At 43.6% G+C, this 21,364-nt stretch overlaps 1 protein-coding gene across 1 annotated transcript in view; it reads right to left on the reverse strand.

Moving 5' to 3' along the window:
* Positions 1 to 3,257: 3,257 nt before the first annotated feature.
* SKA3 (spindle and kinetochore associated complex subunit 3) overlaps positions 3,258 to 21,364 on the reverse strand; it is a 38,935-nt gene continuing 20,828 nt past the window's right edge. The window contains exons 9-10 of the transcript XR_007201635.1: positions 11,193 to 11,372; positions 3,258 to 3,456 (exon numbers count right to left, since the gene is read on the reverse strand). The gene's annotated coding sequence lies outside the window, so the exon portion shown is untranslated. The remainder of the gene's footprint in view (positions 3,457 to 11,192; positions 11,373 to 21,364) is intronic.

The following is a 21,364-nucleotide window of genomic DNA, read 5'->3' on the forward strand; positions in this document are numbered from 1 at the left end:
TAGTGTTCAGGTCCCTGCAATCAGATTGATGGGTCACTTTGTTCAGATGCAATGCAGATGGCTTTTGAGCAACACAGCCACCCAATCTGGAAATTTTAGAAGTTTTTAGGCAGTGCCCTTCTGATCCTGGAGAAAAAGAGAAGGGTAATGCAGGACATGTGGAGCCCTGGTAACAGGTCTGGGCATCCAGCAACCATCAATCTAGCCTGCAATTATCTTTTCATCAAAGGCCTGGCACAGCAGCATCTCCCAGCACAACAATACCCCCACCACAGCTTTGTCCTTCCTGCCACAGATGCTCTGAATGATTCACACTCTGGACAGAAGGAAAAGGTGTGGGAGGAACACATGCGTATTTAAAGCCCTTGGCTTGGTGCAGAAAATGAGGGACTTTGGAAGTGGTGAGGACAAGGGTAATTTCCCAAAATGTCTATGTGGGAGAAAAAATAAAGAAGGAGTTGTGAGGAACCCCTATCCTGAGGGAACAAATGAGTACTCTAGAGTACTCTGGAGAAGAAAATACAAAGGAATTCCCAGAGCAACTGGTATGGAGGTAAGGATTCGGGACTAGGAAACTCGAAAGGAGTGCAGCACGCAAAAGCAGCACCAGAGCACATGGGGAGCAATGAGCCACATGTGTAGCTTATGGAGACTACAAAGTGCCCCATGCTCCATGCACACACACACCCCCCACACACAGTACAAGGGCATTCTGCAACCGTAAGGGACCATCCACGGCTTCAGAATGCTGATACACCACTGAAATGTTTCACGTTGATTTGGGTGAGGGGCTGGTAGCCAGGTCTGTAGAGCCAAAGATAACATAGATCAGCTTTTTTCCACTCTCTGTCCCATTTTGGGACTGACAGCAAACCGTTTCACTTCTCCACCTGAACTTCCCTGCCTGTAAGGAAAGAGGGGTAATTCCCATATTTTGGAATTTCCAGGAAATCTCTTTCTGTGACCTATCATTATGTTAAATTGATGTCTCAAAGCCCAGCATCAGAATTCAGCATTAATGTAAAAGAAAGGTGTGTTCATTTCTCTGATCATTTACTGTACCTATTTAGAAGGCCTGGTATTAAAGCCCCGTGCAGCTCTATCCATGAGTAACTCATACGTAGGGAAAGATCCAAGCCTTGTTTAAAGATCTGATCCCATTAGATAAGACCCTGGAATAAGAGGCAAAAATTACTCATGTGACAAAGACTGCAATTTACTCATATGAAGCCTAAAATAGCAGTGAACAAAACTTTACTGAAACTGGGTATTTTCAGTTAGTTACTTGCTTGCAAATAATGCCCGGTCACTAAAGCTAAATGTCACATTCCCCAAAAGCAGCACTAGGAAGGCACCTACAAGACACCTCAACAGAGAAATCTGATGGATAATCACCAAGAGGGAGACAAAATGTAGTAGTCACAGCAGGGAATGCACACAGCTCACATTCTCAGGGTTAGTTAGGAACCCATATCCATTTGGTTGCAAACCAGGCTGAGTCACAGGCATTTTACCACAATTACTCCTAACCCTTCCCAGAGCAAAAAACCAAAAGCATTTCAGGAAGCCTTAAGGTGTACAATATTTAGAAACGTATCAAGATCCTTCTTGTCCTAAGGAAGGACAAATAGGTACAGGCTAGAGAGAATAAATATGTTAACAAAGGAGTTCAGCAGTGAGGGCTGGCAGTCCAGCGCCCTTGGAAGGTAACACTAGATAGACTATAATCATCTCAGTTTACAAACACAGAAATGGTCCTCTCCCAGCTAAGGGCTTGAATGGAGTCACAAGTTAGCACATTTAATAGGCTGCCTTATCAAAAGACTTAATAGGAAAAGCAGTACTTCAGAAAAGGACTAGAAAGTGTCAGATTAGATATAATTTGAACACATTTTGGGTTCCCAGCATAATGTGTGGTTTGGACTTCATGTGGGTCCCAGAGGAAACTATTCCTCTTCTGAGATGTTGCTGGATCTGACGGAGTCTGTAAAAGGAGGGAAATATAGCTGGAAGATTATAAAAAAAATAGTGACCATGGTAATGAGCCTTGCATCAGATCTTTGAACAAGACTTGGATCTTTCCCTGTAAGCCTTGTTATTATGACTAAGTCAGCTCTAAAGGAAAAAAAAATAACAGCAATGAATTTCAACTGATTAAATTCTGAGAGAAACTGGACGTGGAACAGAGTAAAGGAAGGAATGGAATAGAAAAAGCGGCAGTGGCATATGTTAAGAAGCACTATTAATGTGTATTCAAAGACAATTAAAATAATAGTACAGATGGGTAAGGAAGTACATGGATAAGAAAAAGACACAGTGCAGAAGAAAACTAGACAGATTGCAGACTGACATCAGTAATGCACAAGCAAAAAGGGGTGAGTTGATATAAAACATGGAAGTCGAACTGTAAGAGATTGAACTATGTGCATTTAAATACTCCAGATACACTGAATAGGACTTCAGTGGAAACAGGGAAACAGAGGTAGATGTCGGTTATAGAAGCAGAAAAAACCTATTTCTACCTCTATTTTTAAAAAGTCTGCTTTTGCATCAAAGAGTGACAGAAGTAGGTGACAGAAGTAACCATAAATTAAAAAAGAAACAGAAGTAAAACCGTGCTGATGCAAGGCAATTGCATGTGTGGAATAGCTACTAAACAAGAACATTCCAGGGAGGCATAGGGAAAATATCAGTTAATCTCGCTATATGTGATGGTGCACCAGAAGGCTGCAATTGCTACCAAAAAATCCCAAACCCATAATAGGGACCACCTCTTCAGAGCAGAGATTACATCTCTGCAGATAAGATGGACAGAGGAGTTGAAGAGAGAAGCAAGGCTAGGCTGTATGAACATTCACAAGGAACACAGCAATTCAGCGGCAAAGCCAGGACCAGAATCCTCATCTACCAAATAATGATCAACAACTAGATCATACTGTCAGTAAAAAAGAAACAAAATTACAGAAGGATGCAGAACACAAAGAGTCAGAGGGGATGTCCAATTTCTCAGTTCCAGGCTATTGCCCAGATACAAAACTCTAAGGCAAACCTGTAAGACTTAGGTCTTGCCCTAGTTAATCTGCAGAAGTTCAGATCCTAGTTGCTTAGCCTCTCTTTGACACACAGTAATTTTCCAGTGGTGCTGTAAGCCTATTGCTCCATCTCATTTTCCTAAGTAAAGTGGCTTTTCACAGTGACTGTGCCAACAGAGCTGGCCTTACAGCGGCATACCTGCCACATCTGCATGATGGCGCGGAGCTGCCCAGCGGTGCTGCTGGCTCATGGCATCTCCTGAGCTTGGCACAGCGGGGTTGCAGAACTCTCCTGTTCAAGGTCTGCCCTCAGAAGTGGGCACCACGTTTCTTGTGCTGTAAGAGAGGGCCTGAGAGCTGAGCAGTTGTGTGGTGCAGTAGTGAGGGGCAGGGCTCCAGTGGAAGCCTCCACTGTTTGGATTTCCTGCAGGAAGGAAGTGGGATAACATACAACTTGGCAAGGCATCTCAAAGCAGCATAAGAAGCTCCAGTCAACAAACCTCACATATTTTCTTGGGGGAGAAAAAATGATACTGAGTAGAGGAAAAACTACAGTCACACCTCTATGTACTCTGGGAGTCAAAATCCTGTGTGCTTTGTACTTGTTTACACAGCTTTATCAGCAAAGGATACCAGAAAACCGAGAGAAGTATTTGCTATTGTCTGTGAGGTGAGTGACTTGCACAAATAAAATAACTTGGCCTGACCCATCGGTATAACCACAAGCAGGGTGGAAAGATGGGGATTAAGTATCACATGGCCTTGGCAATAGAAACAAAAAATTGCACATTGGGACTTCTCATCCATACGTGCCATATGTCCATATTAAAGCGAAAGTTTTATTGAAATCGGATTCAGGATTACAGCCCCTAAAAAGTTGTTGGGGAAAGTTCTGAGAGACCGCTGTGTAGGTCTATTGGGTTTGCATGGCAAGGTTTCTGTAGTGGAGGACTACAGGGGTGGCTTCTGTGAGAAGCTTCCAGAAGCTCCCCCCATGTCCAACAGAGCCAATGCCAGCTGGCTCCAAGATGGACCCACCCACTGCTGGCCAAGGCAGAGCCCATCAGTGATACTGGTAATGCCTCTGGGACAATAGACTTAAGAAGGGGTGGAAAAAAGCTGCACAGCAGCAGCCAGAAAGAGTGAGAAAACGTGAGAGCAACAACACTGCAGGCACACAGTTCAGTGAAGGAGGAGCAGGAGGTGCTCCAGTTGCTGGAGCTGAGATTCCTCTGCAGCCCCTGGTGCAGACCATGGTGAGGCAGCTGTGCCCCTGCAGCCCCAGGAAGTCCAGGGGGAGGCAGAGATCCACCTGCAGCCATGGAAGAGCCCAGACCAGAACAAGGGGAATGCCTGAAGGAGGCTGTGACCCCACAGGAAGCCCATGATGGAGCAGGCTCCTGGTAGGACTGGTGAATCTCTGGAGAGAGGAGCCCATGCTGGAGTTTGCTGACAGGACTCGTGACACTGTGGGGCACCCATGTTGGAGAAGTTAGGGAAGAACTGCAGCCTGTGGGAAGGACTGACATTGAAGAACTTCATGGAGAACTGTCTCCTGTGGGAGAGATCCCACACTGGAGCAGTGGAGGAATGTGACAAGCCTCCTCCTGAGGAGGAAGAAGCAGCAGAGACACGTGATGACCTGACTGCAGCCCCCATTCTCTGTCCCCCTGCACCACTGTGGGGGAGGAGGAAGAGAATTCAGGAGTGAATTCAGGAAGGGAGGGGTAGGAGAAAGGTATTTTAAGAATTAGTTTTTATTTCTTATTATACTACTCCGATTTCATTGATAATAAATTAATTTTCCCCAAGTTGAGTGTTTTGCCCATGACTATAATTGCTGAGTCCTTTGTCCCCCTGTCCTTATCTCAACTCATGAGCTTTTTGTTATATTTTCTTTCCCCTGTCCAGCTGAGAAGGGGTCATAGAGCAGCTTTGGTGGGCACCAGGCATCCAGTCAGGGTCAATCCACCACAGAAGGAGAATGAAAAATCCTCAGCTTTCCATAATGCTTTGCTAGAATATCATCACAGAAAAATACAACATGAAAACAGCATCGAAACTGACAGAGTTTCCCCTCAAAAAATGCTTTACCACCACATGTTCCTGTTTGGTGACTGTCATTATCACCGCGTGTCTCCTAGTCTTCTACACAGTCTTTCAACCCACATCTATTTTGAATTAACTTCCCACACCAGCCACTGCTTTTAGCTCACTTCAGGAATACACAGTTCCACCTCTAAAAAGCATCACAGTGGTCCTACACATGCTTTCAATTTTCTAGCTATTTTCTTTCAGTCTCTGCTCTATGTTACCTTTACATACTCTGCTAGAACTCATAAAACCTGAACTCCAGGATTAAAGAAAAAAGGCTCTGAATGTTAGGGGGTAGCTTTTATTCATCACCAGTTAGTAAACTGTTGGTTGGATAATATGTGATTTGCAAATAATTAAAATACAGAATTTGGTTATAATGAATCTGTAACTTAAATGAGTAAAGTCTTCTTAAAGTCTTGGAATGTGATAAACACAGGAATAGGAATATTGTCGTGCTGTAAATCAAAGGGAATAGAGACACAGAAGTCACAACCAATTGTCTTAAAGCAGCATCTCATGACACCATGCAAAGCAACTCGAGCAGCCCTTGCTTTTCTATCCCCATTATTACAAATCATAGATGGTTTGGGTTACAAGGGATCTTAAAGATCACCTAGTTCCATCCTGCTGCCATTGAGACAGGGACACCTTCCACTAGACCACATTGCTCTGAGCCCCATCCAACCTGGCCTTGAACACTTCCAGGGAAGGAATATCCACAGCTTCTCTGGACAACCTGTGGCAGTGCCTCATCACCCTTACAGGGAAGAATTCCTTCCTAATATCTAATCTAAACTTGCCCTCTGTCGGTTTAAAGGTACTCCCCTTGTCCTGACACTACATGCCTTCATAAAAAGTCTCTCCAGCTCTCATGTAGCCCCCTTCAGGTACTGGAAGCCTGCTCTAAGGTCTCTTCAGAGCTTTCTCTTCTCCAGGCTGAACAATCCCAACTCTTTCAGGCTGTTTTCATAGGAGAGGTGCTCCAACCCTCTGATCATCTTCTTCATGGTCTTCCAATGGACCCACTCCCTTGTTATGTTGGGGACCCCAGAGCTGGATGCAGCACTGCAGGTGGGGTGTCACCAGAGCAGAGCAGAGGGGCAGAATCACCTCCCTCGCCCGGCTGCCCACGCTGCTTTGGATGCAGCCCAGGATGCAGCTGGCTTTCTGGGCTGTGAGAGCACATTGCCAAAACACACTAAACTTGTTGTCAACCATCACCCCCAAGTCCTTCTGCTCAATGCTACTCTCAATCCATCCTCCATCCAGCCTGTATGTATGCTTGGGGTTGCCCTGACCCAGGTGCAGAACCTTTACACTTGGCGTTTTTGAACTTCATGAGGTTCACATGGACCCACCTTTCAAGCCTGTCAAGGTCTCTCTGGATGACATCCCCCCCCGGGGGGGGGCATGTCAATCTCACTACACAGCTTGGTGTCACTGGCAGACTTGCTGAGGGTGCACTCAATGCCACTGTCCACATCACTGACAAAGTTGTTAAACAGCACCAGTCACAATATCAGCCCCTGAGGAATGCCACTTGTCATTTGTCTCCACTTGGACACTAAGCTGTTGACCACAACTCTTTGAATCCAGCCAATTCCCAATCCATTAAGTGGTCCATCCATCAAATCCATGTCTCTCCATTTTAGAAATAAGGATGTCATATGGGACCATGTCAAATGCCGTGCACAAGTTCAGGCAGATGATGTCCGTTGCTCTTCTTTTATCCACTACTGTTGTAACCCTGTTGTAGAAGGCCACCAAATTTGTCAGGCATGATTTTCCCTTACCAAAACCATGTTGGCTGTCATCAATCACCCCTTTTTCCATGTGCCTTAGCATAGTTTGCAGGAGGATCTGCTCTGTGATCTTGCTGGGCATAGAGATGAGACTGACATGCCTGTAGTTCCTTTTTTCCCTTTTTAAAAGTCTTCTCTGTGCTCTGGCCATTTTTTGCTTCAAGTTCTGCAATTAATGCACAGTTTCTCACCATGCTCCTTTGTCCCTTTAGCCTAACAAGAGCAGTCTAATTGCTCTTCTGTCTATTTTCCACTTCTCAAAGATTCACACATAAGTCCAGATGCTCAAATGCCATGCCGAGCCCATGGTGTGTATGGAGCAAGAGGGCAGGCTCCAGCTGTGACATGAATTTCAACGCACACAGGTCTGTTTAGCCATTCTCTGTGTACTCAGCAATATGGGTGTGCAAATTCAGAGATTACTTCTTAAGCCTTGTGAAATGTTGTGAAATGCAAGCAAAGACTGTGTTTGTATGCAACAAGTGTTTTCTTGGCCACTTGGAATTTCAGTTACTGCTGCTTGTCATGACCATTTGAAACATCACACTGAATCCTCATCTTGACAAATGAGGGGAAGCGTGGGTGACACAAAATGTGTAGTTGGAGATTTTTGTCTGGTGGCCCCTGAAACATGGCACTGCTGATCATTCCATGCTCCTCCCCTGATTGCACCTGATCATTTCTGCCTGCAGCTTTCTAGAGGGTAAATGATCTTCTCTTCTGTCCATGACTATCCAATTGTAGATCCCTGTGGCTTTTAAAATTTCTTCTCCTGAAGCTCTTGCTACTATTACATGTTAATTCTGCCTCAAATAGATTTTGTTTGATATAAAAGTATCAGTTCTCTCAAATCTGATTTCTGTACTTCCTCTATTTTTTTCTGAGTTCAGGGAGGGGTTTTTATCTTCTTTCCTTTTATTTCACATCACTGGTCTCTCATGAAAGGCCTAATCTGAAGCATTTCTCTTCTGTCTCAGTACTTGTTCTTGAAGTGGTCCTTGCTTTTCTATCACCGTGACTACAGTTCTTCTCTATGCTCTGGCCATTACCTGTTTTAGCTACTGTAATTCATGGACAGCTTCTCTTTCAGTTTTTCTGAACTCCCTTTAGCCTAACCAAAAATTTGTTAATCTACCTTCTCCTCCCCTACACTTGAAGGATCCCATCTCATTTCTTACTCTTGCCATTGGCTCCCTGACTCCTCACTTTTTAGAGGTTTTCCTCTTCTTTGCCCCTGTTTCCTCTCTTGCTTCCTGAGTGCCTCCTGATGCTATCCCACCACAGTACCTCTTGTCTCCTCCCAGCCTCTGTTCCATAGCCTGCCTTTATTGTGGAAACTGAGTGAGTTGAAGTAATGCCAGTTTTACAGGGAGGACTCATGCACAGAATCCTTGACTCCTGAAGGTCACCTATGAGGTTCATGGCAGATCAGGAATGAAACTCCAGTGTTTCTGAGTGACATCCAGTTATTCAGCCCAACAGTTCCCTTCTGCAGATCTGTCATTCAGACCTGCTGCCCTGGTGATTCTTCATCTCTGCAGGATCCATTTTTCCCTGGAGACAATTTCGTTGTGCTTTTTCTTGACCACATTTGACTCTGAATTCTTTGGGAACTACTTTAGTGGTTTTGTACTTGCAAAGCACCCAGAGGAAATCAACAGACTCTGTTTGCTCACTAATTGAAACATTTCACTGACTTTAGCTTGAGCAATATAAAGCTGCCTTGAACAGCCTAAATGTGCCTCTGTTAAGATTTCAGATAAGATCTCTTGCCAGAACTGTGATGCTGCCGTGGTAACAGTGATGGTCAAGGTAAAGCGTTGGCTCCAAAGCATGGGAACAGAAAGCATGACCCCATATGTTCCCTCGTCTTCTGGAATTTAAGGCACAAATATTCTCAGAAAACTCTTTGTGTTTTAGAGGATGAAAAATCTTCATTGTTTTTCTGGATTTATTATTGTAACAGGTTCAGAGACCCTTGGTCCTCCTTCCACTAAATTAGCACAGCACTGACTGGAGTAATGGCTGCTGCTGTCCTGAACTTGGAGCGTTCCCACGGGACCACAGTGTGTTAATCCCATGTAGCACCCAGCTAGCTCTTTGACTGTCTTATTCCCAGAATTATGCAGCTGGATTAAGTATGGATCAGCCTTGGTCCCCATAATTTTATACCCAGTCTCACCAGAACCAGTCAATGAGTGAATATCAAGTACATTTATTTAGATTGTACTTTAATAATTTACCATAAAGGTGAAAAGTGTCAAAATTGTCTGTACTGACATCAGGTCTCTGGTCACTGCCTGTCCATTCAGTTGCCCAGAGAGGCTGTGGAGCCTCCATAAGTGGGGATTTGCAAATCTGACTGGAGATGGTCCTGAGAAACCTGCTGTAGTTGACCCTGCTTGAGTAGGGGTTTGCAGTGGATCACATCAAGAGGTCCCTTCCAACCCCGGGTATTCTGTTACTGTGTGAACTCTTCCAGGTTTGTATCACCTACAATCTGTATGTTCCTTCCAGGCAGCAAAGAGAGCTCCTACACAGCATGCAAAGCCCTTTGTCTGAAATCAGACAAAGGGTGGAGGGAGGAGGACCCCTGTTCACCTTGTAAAGAAAGTTTAGCTGGGGAATTGTTCTTTTCCTAACCTTATTCTCCTTATTCACATTTTTTATGAGTAATACTTGAGAACCCAGAGTACAACAGGCTGAACTTATTCATAGTCTGAGCATTATGAAAGCACCCTCTGAGGCAGTTTCCTCTCATGCTGCCACACCATTGAAGGCAGCCCTGACCTTCGGGGACCACCCTCTTCAGGAATGGAGGGTTATTCAGCCTGCATCCTGTTTGAGAACCACACGCCCCTCCTGAGTACTGGCTCACGGCTGGAGCAAGGGCCTTGCCATCTGTTTCAGTGTTCTCACTGTGGACCAGCACTCCTGAAGGGAGCAGTTGTGAGAGCGTGACCCACTCTTTCTGGTACTGAGTCGGAATGAGCTCCCTCCAGGCATGCACAGCTAAAGCAAGACTGATCCCACAAACTGCAGGCAGAGGTGTCAGCAACTTGGCTGGCATCAGAAGGAAAACACACCCTTGGGATAGCCTTGCATATCATTTAACCTCAGCTGAATTCATGTAGGAAACAGTGATCTGGCTCCCTCAATTCATATTCAAGATAAGCCCTTTGAAGTCCATGTATTCTGCAGGCAGGGCCAGCTTGGCATTTTTGCCAAGTCGGTGAAACATTTTAACATCAACTGCTTTCTTTTCCCCAAAACAACAACTGGCTCTTGTTCTGCTTATTTTAATCTTGGAAAAAAACTTCATCCCATTTCCATCTTGTTCTGCATTACAACTACCATTGCCGCCGTTTCACACTGATTCCAGCAAGAGGCTGGAGAAGGAGAGAGCAGGTTGCAGAGCACAGAACAGACTGTGCTCGCCATTCTTTATGCTGCAGAGAGTCAAAATAGTCCTTCCTTATAGGAAACAAGGCTGTGAAGGATCTAGTTTAGGCTGTCCTTCTTCACTATGGCAGATACTTGTCTAATCTTAAAAACTCCAGTGCAAAGATTCCACATATTTGTCCTTGGGAGCTTGGTCCAGTGCTTCATGATGTGTTGGAGGCTCAGACTTGGAGCTACCCTCTGTCCAGATTTGCTAGATATTTTCTTTTTCTGCCCAGAAAATTTGTCTGCACAGATGTTTGAGGATTGTCTGTACTGAAGCTTGGATAGGAAGGCTACACATGTGGAAAACCTGGATATATCCCCAGGACTGACCTATTGTACAATCTGTGTACAGGAAACCAGACCAGGAAGCACTGGTCTTATTCTATGAATGGGTTGTGGTTGCTTGGTGAATACACAGTACATTCCATGTCCCAAAAGTGTGGGATTTAGTACATAAAGACAACATAATTGATTGCAGAATCAGAGAGAAGTACTGGATTCACTGCATGGGCATTGCAGAGCATGGCAGAAGTGAGAAACATACTGAAACTGGGATCCTGAAGACACACAACAGCAATTGTGTGATGCTGAGGTTATTACACACCGACACTTCTGCGGTATGTTGGGTCCTGCTTTGAGTTGCACTTCTCCTTTCGGGCTTGGCCCAGCCTGCCTAGGCCTCTACCTTCTCATTCTTCCCCAATTATTTTTTCCCCCCCACATTAGGTTCACTAAGTACCAAATATATTTTGGCAGGACACCCTGAACAGAAGCACAGCAGCCCTATGCTGGCTGCAGGACGTGACACACTCACCTTAATCATCCAGAGGTGCTGCAGCCCCCGTGTGCACTGCAGGTGAGGGCAGAGCACTGGGGTGAAGAGCAGGGGGAAATCAAAAGGTACTGGGGAGTAGTACTTCCCTTCTTGTCTTCCACCACTCCTCACTGTCATGCTTTTATACTGACACAGCTGTTTGCATGACCACAGGATGACCTAGAAAAAGGGAAATTCCACTCAATAATGTTTTGGATTTTGTTTGGGTTGTTTTTATTTCAGCCAACAAGCAATTGTGCTGGTCTCATTGAAGATGCCACTTGACTGTCTCTGATCAGAAGGGTGCAGCAGGGCGAAACGCCCCTTAGACCAGTGCTGTGTAGAAGATCACAAATGAGGTGGCACAGTAGCAGTGCATGTCCAGCTTCTTCATTCCCCCTCTGCCCTGACCCCTTACTCTTGCCATCTCCTCCACCGACACTTGGGTATATTGTGCAGTGTCATGGGTGGCTGCTTGGTGAACCAGCCCAGGCAACCAATCCAGCTGAAAAAGAACCCATTAGAATAAAACTAAAAGGGACCATTTTCAGTGCCATCACTTCCTCAGTGAGGTCCACTGCACAGGTGGAGAGGAGCAAGGACGGCATGGATTGGCTCACCCTGTGCTCCTGCCTCAGCCTTTGCTGTGTGAAATGACAGCCTGAACATAGGCACTTTCCTCTCACCTAAACTAACTGTATTCTCATATTTTGTTTCTCAGCACAATCTTCCATTCTGAAGGGAAGGGTGGTAATTTTTCATGAAAATTCACATTGTTTTGTTAGCAAATAAACTCATGTTTGACACAACATCTGCCATGTCTGCCAGATCGGCAGGGGTTTTCTTTCTCTGCTCTGGCTCTTTTCCTCCTTGTTTTATTTTTCCCTCCCAGTACTCTCTTAATTTAGACTGGACTCTCTTGTAACAACAAGTCAGTGACTTGCTTTGGGCAAAACAATTTGTACACTAGATTTATTGTCTTCCTGCTTGGATGTCCATCTTGTAATGTCTTCCACATCCAAGCCCATCCAAGTTTTTTTCTCTCTTTTTTCCTCTGTACTTTGAGCTTAGTGTTTTGAAGGAAATTGATCAAACTGAGCATTCTTGTGAATTTGAGCTTGGTTGCCAAGAATGTAAGTGATTCATCCCCCTGTAAGGAAAAGTGCTGGCAATAAAACATTCCCCATTCCCCCTTTTTTACATGCAAAATACTGTTACTGCTCAAAACAAGCAGATCTTTTTACTCAGAACAAAGTGTTACCCTATTAATTGCACAACAACTAGAATTCTTAAAATACCTTTAAGCTCTATTCTTAGAAGGAAATATTACCAGCAGAGGCCTTGAAAGTGATGAGATGTAAATTACAAGCACTAGTACAGCACAATTAAATGGTACCTTGCCTCATATCCTTCACATTGTTATCTTACCCTCAGCAGGACCAAATTCCAGCAGTTTTTCCTTTATGTTTTGTGTCGTGGATATTTTAAGAACCCTTCAGGGAAATACTAAATAGTTTCAGGGGAGAAATGTGTTATTTCCTTGCCTGAGGACAGTGTAGGAGCTGAATCAGCTATTCAGTGAGAGGAGTTTAATGTCCCAGTTTGTTCCCTATGGCGGTGCTGGTGTGGCTGGACAGGTGCACACCTTGGCTCAAACTCCCCAGGGACCTGCCATAGCCACATTCCCTGTGCAAGGACACCCTGCCTGCACCATTCCTGTCTCATTCCTCTTCTGCTACAGTGCTCCAGCTAGTGAAGGTTTTCGCACTTCCATCAAGCAGCAAGCCTGGTGCTCTGCACACTCCTTCCCCAGAAGTCAGAGGGCTTGTTTATAATTTGGCAGCAAAAATAAAGGTGGTTTGGGATTAAGGATGCATTGTTACAGTCAGGAAAGCAGGATTCATCTTTTCTGGAAGTCTTTTAAAAGCTATGACATTAGCAAAAGACTGCATTGCTGTTTGTCATAGGTTTTGGCTTTGCTCCTGGCTGGACCAGGAAATGGCGTGCACGAAATACAATTCCCACATTTCAGCAATGCCTCTGCAGCCTTGTTCCATCAGTGACACACAGGTAGGGCCAATAACACTTGCACCTGATGTTTTTCAATCTTGTCAGGGACCAAGTACCTTTCAAGTACCTTTTCCCATCTATTATCTCTGCCAGGTAGCCACTCACAATCCTGGTGGCTGGGATCATGGGATTGCTGTCCCAGCAAGAAGCCAAGACTCATTCAGGCAGCCTAAAGAAACTGTAAACTCTCCTGCAGTTCAGCTGTCAGCATCTGTACAGAGCTAACAGAGCTGTATAACTCACATCCCACAAGAGCAAGAGGAGGATGAGTTTTGGAGCTCCCAGGAGCAGGTGCACAGCCCACTCTTGGTGGTCTTCCACCACTGACACCACAAAAATTACTAGCTTAAGACAAGAGGCTCAAAGAACGCAGGATGAAAAAGCATTCACCAAAATCTAGGCATTCCTGAGTGCAAATGCAGTAGGAATTTCTCCATGACTGAATAAAAACGTCATCTGCCATTTAAACATATAATGAAAAACGTGTAATGCCTCTGTAGGCCAAATCACTTGCATCAGCTGGCCACAGCTCAAAGAACAACTACAGCTATGTTCACACAAATACAGAAATCTTCCCACTTCGTTTGCAGCCCAAGATGGACGGATGCTCATGAATCTCTCATTCTGACTGGTCTTCATGGTTCCTCATCAGAAACCAATTAATAACTTCAACAGTGTATCATTTCATCCTTGGTCATGGCTAAAATCCTTTCTGAATCTCATTCATGTGACTGTTTGAAGCATGTTTGAGCAGCAGCTCCGTATTTTTTTGGTTGAAGCCAGGCCCAAGTCTGAAAGAAGCTCTCTGTTGAACTTCAACAACATTTTAGGATCTAGCCCATACAGCAGAATCTGTATGCAGGACTTTAGCAATAACTGTGCCCTGTGTTCTTAATATTTCACTTTAAAATTTTCAAACCTTTGTGCTTAGTAATTGCTCACCTCTAACAGGCAGGGGGATCTATCCATATCTCTGGGAACAGAATTCTTGTACTTTTCATATTTGAGAGTTTCAATTCCTTTTCATATAATGGGTGTTTCTTTTTCTAGTATTAGTTTGGTTTTTTTATTTGAAAATCCTGAGGTCTCTTTTTAAAGGTAACTTTGAGTCATTATCGCTCTTTATCTTTTAAAACTCTGAACACCTGCATTAAATTGGTGTGTCAGCTCATAATTACTATACCTTTACATTCCTTAAGCCCAAATAAAATAGAGCTTATTTTATCTTGCTTCACATTGAAGAAATCTAATCTAAGAGGTGTAGAAGAGCTATTTCTCCTGCTCTTCTATGCCCTGAAGTTTTACAAAAATGATTCTGAATTATTCTTAGCTTTGTAACAGGGATAACAAAACATAAACCTAGCTGTAAAGAAGTGTTAACCCAAGATTTTTTTTTCTTATCCTCTTATTTTTAAATAGTTTCTTTCCTCCCCCTTTCTTCACTTCCAAGAATTTTCCCTTTAGCCAGTCTGTGAGGCACTTACTTATTTTTTGGAGTGCTGTGCTTTCTGATACAACTTGTGAACACAAACAAAGAGTGCTGCTCACAGCAATCTGAAATGTGACAGTCTGTCATGCTGTCACATAACTTGTCACATGGTACAGCCAGTCATTTGAAAGCACCAGCTTATGGACAGATGTCATCTTCTGACTCCAACTGAACCACTGCAAGAAGGATGCCTTTTATTTCCATCCCCTCTGGCTCTCTGATGTACCAGCAAAGCTGCTTGTGTGAACCCTTCCTCACCCACTCCAGGCAAGAGCAGCAGGATTTTTGTAAATTCTTTAAGCATGAAGCATTTGCCGAGCTATTTCATTGCAATAACTCTATGGAGAGCTCACCATGACCAGCTCTGCCAAGAGAGCTGATGGGGAAGGAACAGCAAGAAACATAAAAGCAGTGATTTCTTCCTGCCAGTACCCTGGGCACTGTGTGCATTTCTTCCCATGCCCTTATGATCGCTCACCTACAACCCCAACAGGCCTTCGTTGCTCTGCAGCAAAACTTCCTACATTTACAATTTCCCCAGCACCTTCTGCCATGTTCAAAATGAAATGTAACACAACTGATAACCACTGCCAGCAGTACATACAGAGGTCACCCTTTTTTGGTCCAAGGAACAGGCATGCACAAATTTTCTAGGAACTTTCAAAGTTACTGTGTGCGGGAGCTGAAGTGATTCCACCTTGCATTGTGCCTACAGCATATTTTGTTTTACTGGCACTGTTCCTGCCACTACCATTAGGGTTATTTCAGTGTTTCCACCAAGCACTGTGTCTCTAAGGAGCTTATGGTAACCAAGCTGTCAGAATTCATTCTGGACTCAATCATCACGTATCGTAAACTCCCAGTGATGGACATTTCCTTCCTTTAAAAAAGATTGTTAGAGTTAATTGATATTGCATAGCATTCAGAAAAGAATTTGGTTTTGTACAGAATTATTCAAAATGTTGTAGGTCATTTATCACAGCCAGAACATTTTTGTCAAAAGTGGCCACTCAGAAAAAAGACACAAAAGAAACCAAAAATAAAAAGAAATTGTGCTTTCTGACCTTCTTGTTGAGCCACAAAAGATATTTCTGCAAGACAGCTGAGCTGTCTCAGGGTGCTGAGACTTTGCTTTGTGCTTGACAAGGCTGGCCACATGGAACTACTTATTTTGGAGAAAAGTTTTGCTTGACTCTTTATGACGATGCTTCTGGAGGCAGGACCCACATAATGGCTTACACAACATCATTCTTTCTTATGGAGGATATGCACTGCTCTCATAAACCTTCTGTGGGGCTCTGCGAGCCCAGAATGAAGCCAGAAAAAACATGCCTCTTACTTGGGCTGCCCAGAGAGGATTTACTTGTCAACAGTTTCCTCATCGTTACAGGATCAGTGTGAAAGGCCACAGACACGGGAGGTTCTTTGTGTTAAGATCCATCATACTGGGGCAGAAAACAGAGAAGGAAATACCTGTTCTGGGCATGCAAGATCCATCTTTATCCATTTACTGTTTTCAGTAAGAACAGTGTGTGCCACAGACCGGAAACTTCTAGGAGTGTATGGCAAGATGAAGAGAAGTGTAGCCAGGGAGCCACATATAAAATATGTATGTGTTGGTACACTCAGTTGGAGTTTTCTTCTTCAGGAGAAAAAGCTTAAGTACTTTAATATTCTTTCATGGGAAGGGGAAAAAAAATATTTAGGGGAAGATACTGAAATAACCATCAACCGAATCTGTTAACACTTACTCATGGAAATGTTCCCACCAAAGCAGGAACAGGAATGTGTCTATCTGATGAAGACACTTGCCCCCTTCTCAGACTTTTGTGTTGTGTTCAAGGATGGGATCACATTAATCTAGGAAGCAGGCAGGGAAGGGATTTGTCTGCACAGGAAATGTGGAAGAAAATATGAAGGACATCACTTCCAGCTGCTGCTGTTGAGAGGGAACACACTGGCTGTGCCATGCAGGCCACTTGGAGGATAGTGCTGTTGCCCTCAGAGCAGCCAGCGCAGGGCTGAGGGTCAGGCAGCCTCTGTGTCCTCAGGGAAAATCGGTTCGCTCAGTGGGTGGCAGCAGCATCTGCAACTGGGGAAAGCACCAGCAATGAAAGTAACCTTCACACTGGGTTGGTTTCTCACCACAGCTTCCAGTAGTGGAGCTGACCCAGTGAAGGAAAACCAGGAAACACAGCTCCCATGGAGCACAGGCAGGGACCCACGCTGCTGACCTAGCTATCTGCAGTGATATTACAGGCTGACCAACTTCCAGTGTTGGTTGTCCTCTCTAAAAAACACGTCTCGAACACAATTTTTAAAATTTCCACTTATTGAAATGACAACCCATTTGTTCCTCCCTTACAGTGTAGGAACATTTTTGTACTGAGGTAATTTCAGACAAACAGTAGGGGGGAAATCAGGAATCTATGGTAGAGTATTACCCAAGTTATAAAAGCAGTTTATTACTCTATTGTGTGTCTAAAATTTCTGGAATAGTGTAGCAGATGTATTTTATAGAGAAATGACAACATGTTTTAATGAGATCCAGGTTTAGATTCTGGAAACATTTCTTCCTTAATTTTATATTTTGTAACCGAGTCTACAACTCCACCAGGAAAAATCAATAGAATATTTAGTAGACCTCACCATCTCACCTTCACGGGTATTTGTATAGAGAAGAAAATATCTCTATGTGACTTTTTCTTTACTTGAAGTCTGTTTTCCTCTGCTGACAGCTACAAGTTCCAGTTTGTTCTGATCTCCTCCAGGTAAAATTCAAGCAGGCATTACAATTTTTTGCTGGACCTCTCTTGCATAACCTATACTCTCTAGCTGATCTAGATTGTGAGCAGTTTTGCACTGGCTCGGCCTGAAGTGCTGTGGCTCTCCAGCTCCCTCCTCACACTGCTCAGGGGATGCAGGCAGGGTCACATCCTGCATCCTTCATCGCTGCCCACCGTGGGGAGCAGCACCCTAAGGAAAACAAGAGAGATCCCCACTGTTCCCAGCTCCTGAGTTCAGGCCTGTGGCAGAGCTCAGGAGCAGTGTGGACATCCTTCTAAATCCCTCACATGCCCAGTTGTCCAATATTAGTCTCAGCTGGCTTCAGATAAATCTCAGGGTATTTTTTTTAATGTTACAGTTCAGTCAAGTGTATTTGCTTTATGAGACTATTTCTAACACAGAAGCACATCTGAAAAATGTTATTTCTTTCTCAAAAGTACGTGAATGCTGCAGGTTTCTGACAAACTGCTGTTGGTATCAAAAATGAACAGAAGTAACAGAAATGTGAGTGATAACTCTCATCTGCCTAATACATTGTTCTTTGAATATTTTTTTTCTGAAACTGAAAAAAAAAGCATCCTGAGGATACTCTTTTAGGAAGCACCTGATGTGGAATAGTTCCAGCAGAATGGCGGAATTATAACATTTGGCAACATCACAAACCACTTTCAACTTTAATCAAGGTCTTACACTGGCAAGTATGAGGCAGCTTGTTTACAAGGCACAGCAGTGGCTGTGCCTCATGTACGCTGCCTGTGTGCCTGGAGCGAGCACAAGGCTGCACAGCCTGACTGGTGCTACCGCCACATGAAATCATTAATGTTAAATCATTTTGCAATATTGTAGATCAGTAAGTCATCTTCAAAGCATTTTTACTAACTTTTGGTCCTTCTGACGACTTTACAGAAAAAAAAAAAAAAAAGAAGATAAAAATATATATGTAATTTATATACAAGTACAGATTCCTCCCAGGTAGCTAAGTCTTGGTGCTCCTGAATCAGGATGCTGCCTCAGGGGTCTCTGCAGGCTTTACACATCCAGTGCCAGAGTACTTTTCTACATCCCAGCCCTGCCAGTCTGTCCTGCACTGACTCATTCACCTGCTGCCTCACGGGCAGGTTGAATAGGACCACAGAAGCCCAAGAATTACGGTGCATTTTTTTAGGAGCCCAAATCACCTAAATTCAAAACATGGAACAAAAACTGAAGCTTAAATGAAACCAGTGTCATTGTCTAGCAGCACTACAGGCTTCTTGAAATTCACACTAACTTTGGTACAAAACACAGGAAATTAAAACACTGTAGTGAAATCTACTGCACACAGAGCTTTCCGAACATAAAAACACACCCATGACATCACCATGACACAAACAGTAGGAAATACCAGCAACTGTATTGCAAATCGTATTTGCTAAGAAATTGTGCCTGTGTTCTTCCTCCAGCAGTTAAAGCCAGTCTGCAGTAGAAGCTCCATCAAATTTGAGACTTTGCTCACTCAGTTGATTGTAAAGATGTTCAAAGTTGATTGTACTGTCGCCAGAACAGGGTAATTGAACTTTCCACAGTCGAGATAAAGACCAAGTCCTCTATCAAGCAGGCTTTATGGGATACACATACTACCAAGAAAAATTAAGGGGCTGTATGTAGTCCTGGTTAGAAAGAACTCAGAAACACAGCCAATAAGCCAGAAGTCCTGGGAGCTTTGGGAACCTGGAAGTAGTATGCTGCTGAGGATAATTCAGCTTCCTTGAAGTCAGATTCATTACACTCATGGTTCTGAAATGTTTGGAGTTTCTTATTCTGGTCATGTTACAAGTTTTCTAGTTTCTTGGAGGTTTGCTTCAATGGTTGATATCCCAGGCTCAGCTATGCCATTACTTTCTGTATCTTCCCAAGGACATTTGTTATTTGCTACAATCCTTCCGTTCTGCCTAGAAAGTTTTAAGTTACCCTGTACCAACTGCTCCTTTTGTTTTTTCCTTTCAGTCACAATTTACTCACGGTAAGTGTTTTGTAGGCTCCTTGACCCACAGTGCTCTTCTCTAAAGGGCTGTGGCAGCTTTGCCTAGTCCCATATCCTATCAGCACCAACTCGCCATCTCATTCGTACCTGTCCTAGATGCCCCAACAAACAATTCACGGTTTGCTATTTAAATAACCACTTCCTTAGGAACATCTGGTAACAATACTTAAAGAGGCAATTCACACTTCCAAACCACTTGTCTCCTGCTCTACAGGCACTCACAGCTGAAAAAGTTTTTAAGTCATATTTTGGGCCTTCACAACAACAAAGGCTGGAGACTTGCTCCTATGCACAGTCTTACCCTGCCTCACTACCTCGGTGAGGAGCTTTCATTTTCCTTACAGCACACCCTATATATATGTGTTTGCATGTACAGACATTTTTTGCACAGCATACAGCATCCCTGAACAAGCAGAGGAGACCTCACGCCTCGCAAAACCTAAGGAAATGTGAAGGGAGGGTGAGGCAATCAACCGTCTCACTGGCACTGAAGGGACACCCCCTACTCCAGTCCTATTCTCTCCCTCCACCTCCCAGCTGCTCCTGGACCTGCACTTCCCACCACTCACCCTGCACCAAACAGGTCTAGCAATCGTGGAATCAGTTTAGAAAGTGTCAAATGAAATTAACTGACAGAGAGCCAGCCCCCACTAGATAGTTTCCTCTTAAACTGGGGAACTTAACTTATTTTTGGAAGCATCTAGTGAGATGCCTGGCAGAAGGGAGGGAAAAACCCCTCACGTGACTAAGGACAAGCAGCGGGAGCTAAATCCCCCTCCTCTGGCAAAAGCAAGCAGTTGGACCAACTCCAGTACACGTGAGACCTCAGCCTAAAGCTGTGGGAACCCAGCTTATGGTGTTATGCCTTGTTTAACCAGACAGCCCCATCCTGAGTAAAACCCGCACCCCGCAGTCACATCACTGCATTTTCATCTCCACATAATTTTCAACCTTTGCTTCCAAACACGTAACATAAGAATCTAAGATTTTAGACTGATAATAAATTTTGTTGATACAGTTCATGCATAACAATTAATTAATGTTTTAATTTACTTAAAACTCAGGCCCACTAGAGTAATTTTTCACATAGTGTACTCCAAAAGTTCAAGCAGAAGGAACTACTCAGATTTGTAGCAGAACTGTACCTTATTTGTTACAGCTGTTCCTTTAAAATACTTGATTCTAGACATAAATTCCTTTGTTTCAGAAATGGTAGTTCACACACTGAGCCCAAAGTGTGTATGATCATGGCAGATGTAATTAAATTTAGCAGAGTAATAAACTGCATAGTTGCCTGAGAAATCAAATCCCACAAATGGTGGCAAGGCTGAGTCATTGCCCATGGCAACAAAATGATGATATGCTGTAACTTAATGTAGATTAAAAACTGTACAACACTATCCAGACTACTACAAAAAGAAGTTAATAAAAACTGAGTGTGAACTCAGTTCCTCAAACCTCAGTAGGTTGCTGGTTCTCTCATCTTGTATTTGGTGAGCCATAAATCAACATTTTAAACCAAATACTGTTGGTTATATTAGAGCGAAATGCAAGAGCTTTTTTTTTATAGTATGGACTCATAACCCTTTTTCTTCTTTATGATGTACACAGAAACATATGTGAATATATTTTTACAATATTTTTCTCCCCTAAATATTTTTTTAATAATTAATACCTTTGAAACATGCATCTACAGTGTTTGGAAGAGTGAATTCAAACCACAACATCACCCTTAGAGCACAGGTACTCCAACACTTACAACACCTTTACAAGCACCTGCTTTTTTCAGGATGCAGAACTCAC

Source organism: Corvus hawaiiensis, chromosome 2, assembly GCF_020740725.1.
Source record: "Corvus hawaiiensis isolate bCorHaw1 chromosome 2, bCorHaw1.pri.cur, whole genome shotgun sequence".
Classification (NCBI taxonomy): domain Eukaryota; kingdom Metazoa; phylum Chordata; class Aves; order Passeriformes; family Corvidae; genus Corvus; species Corvus hawaiiensis.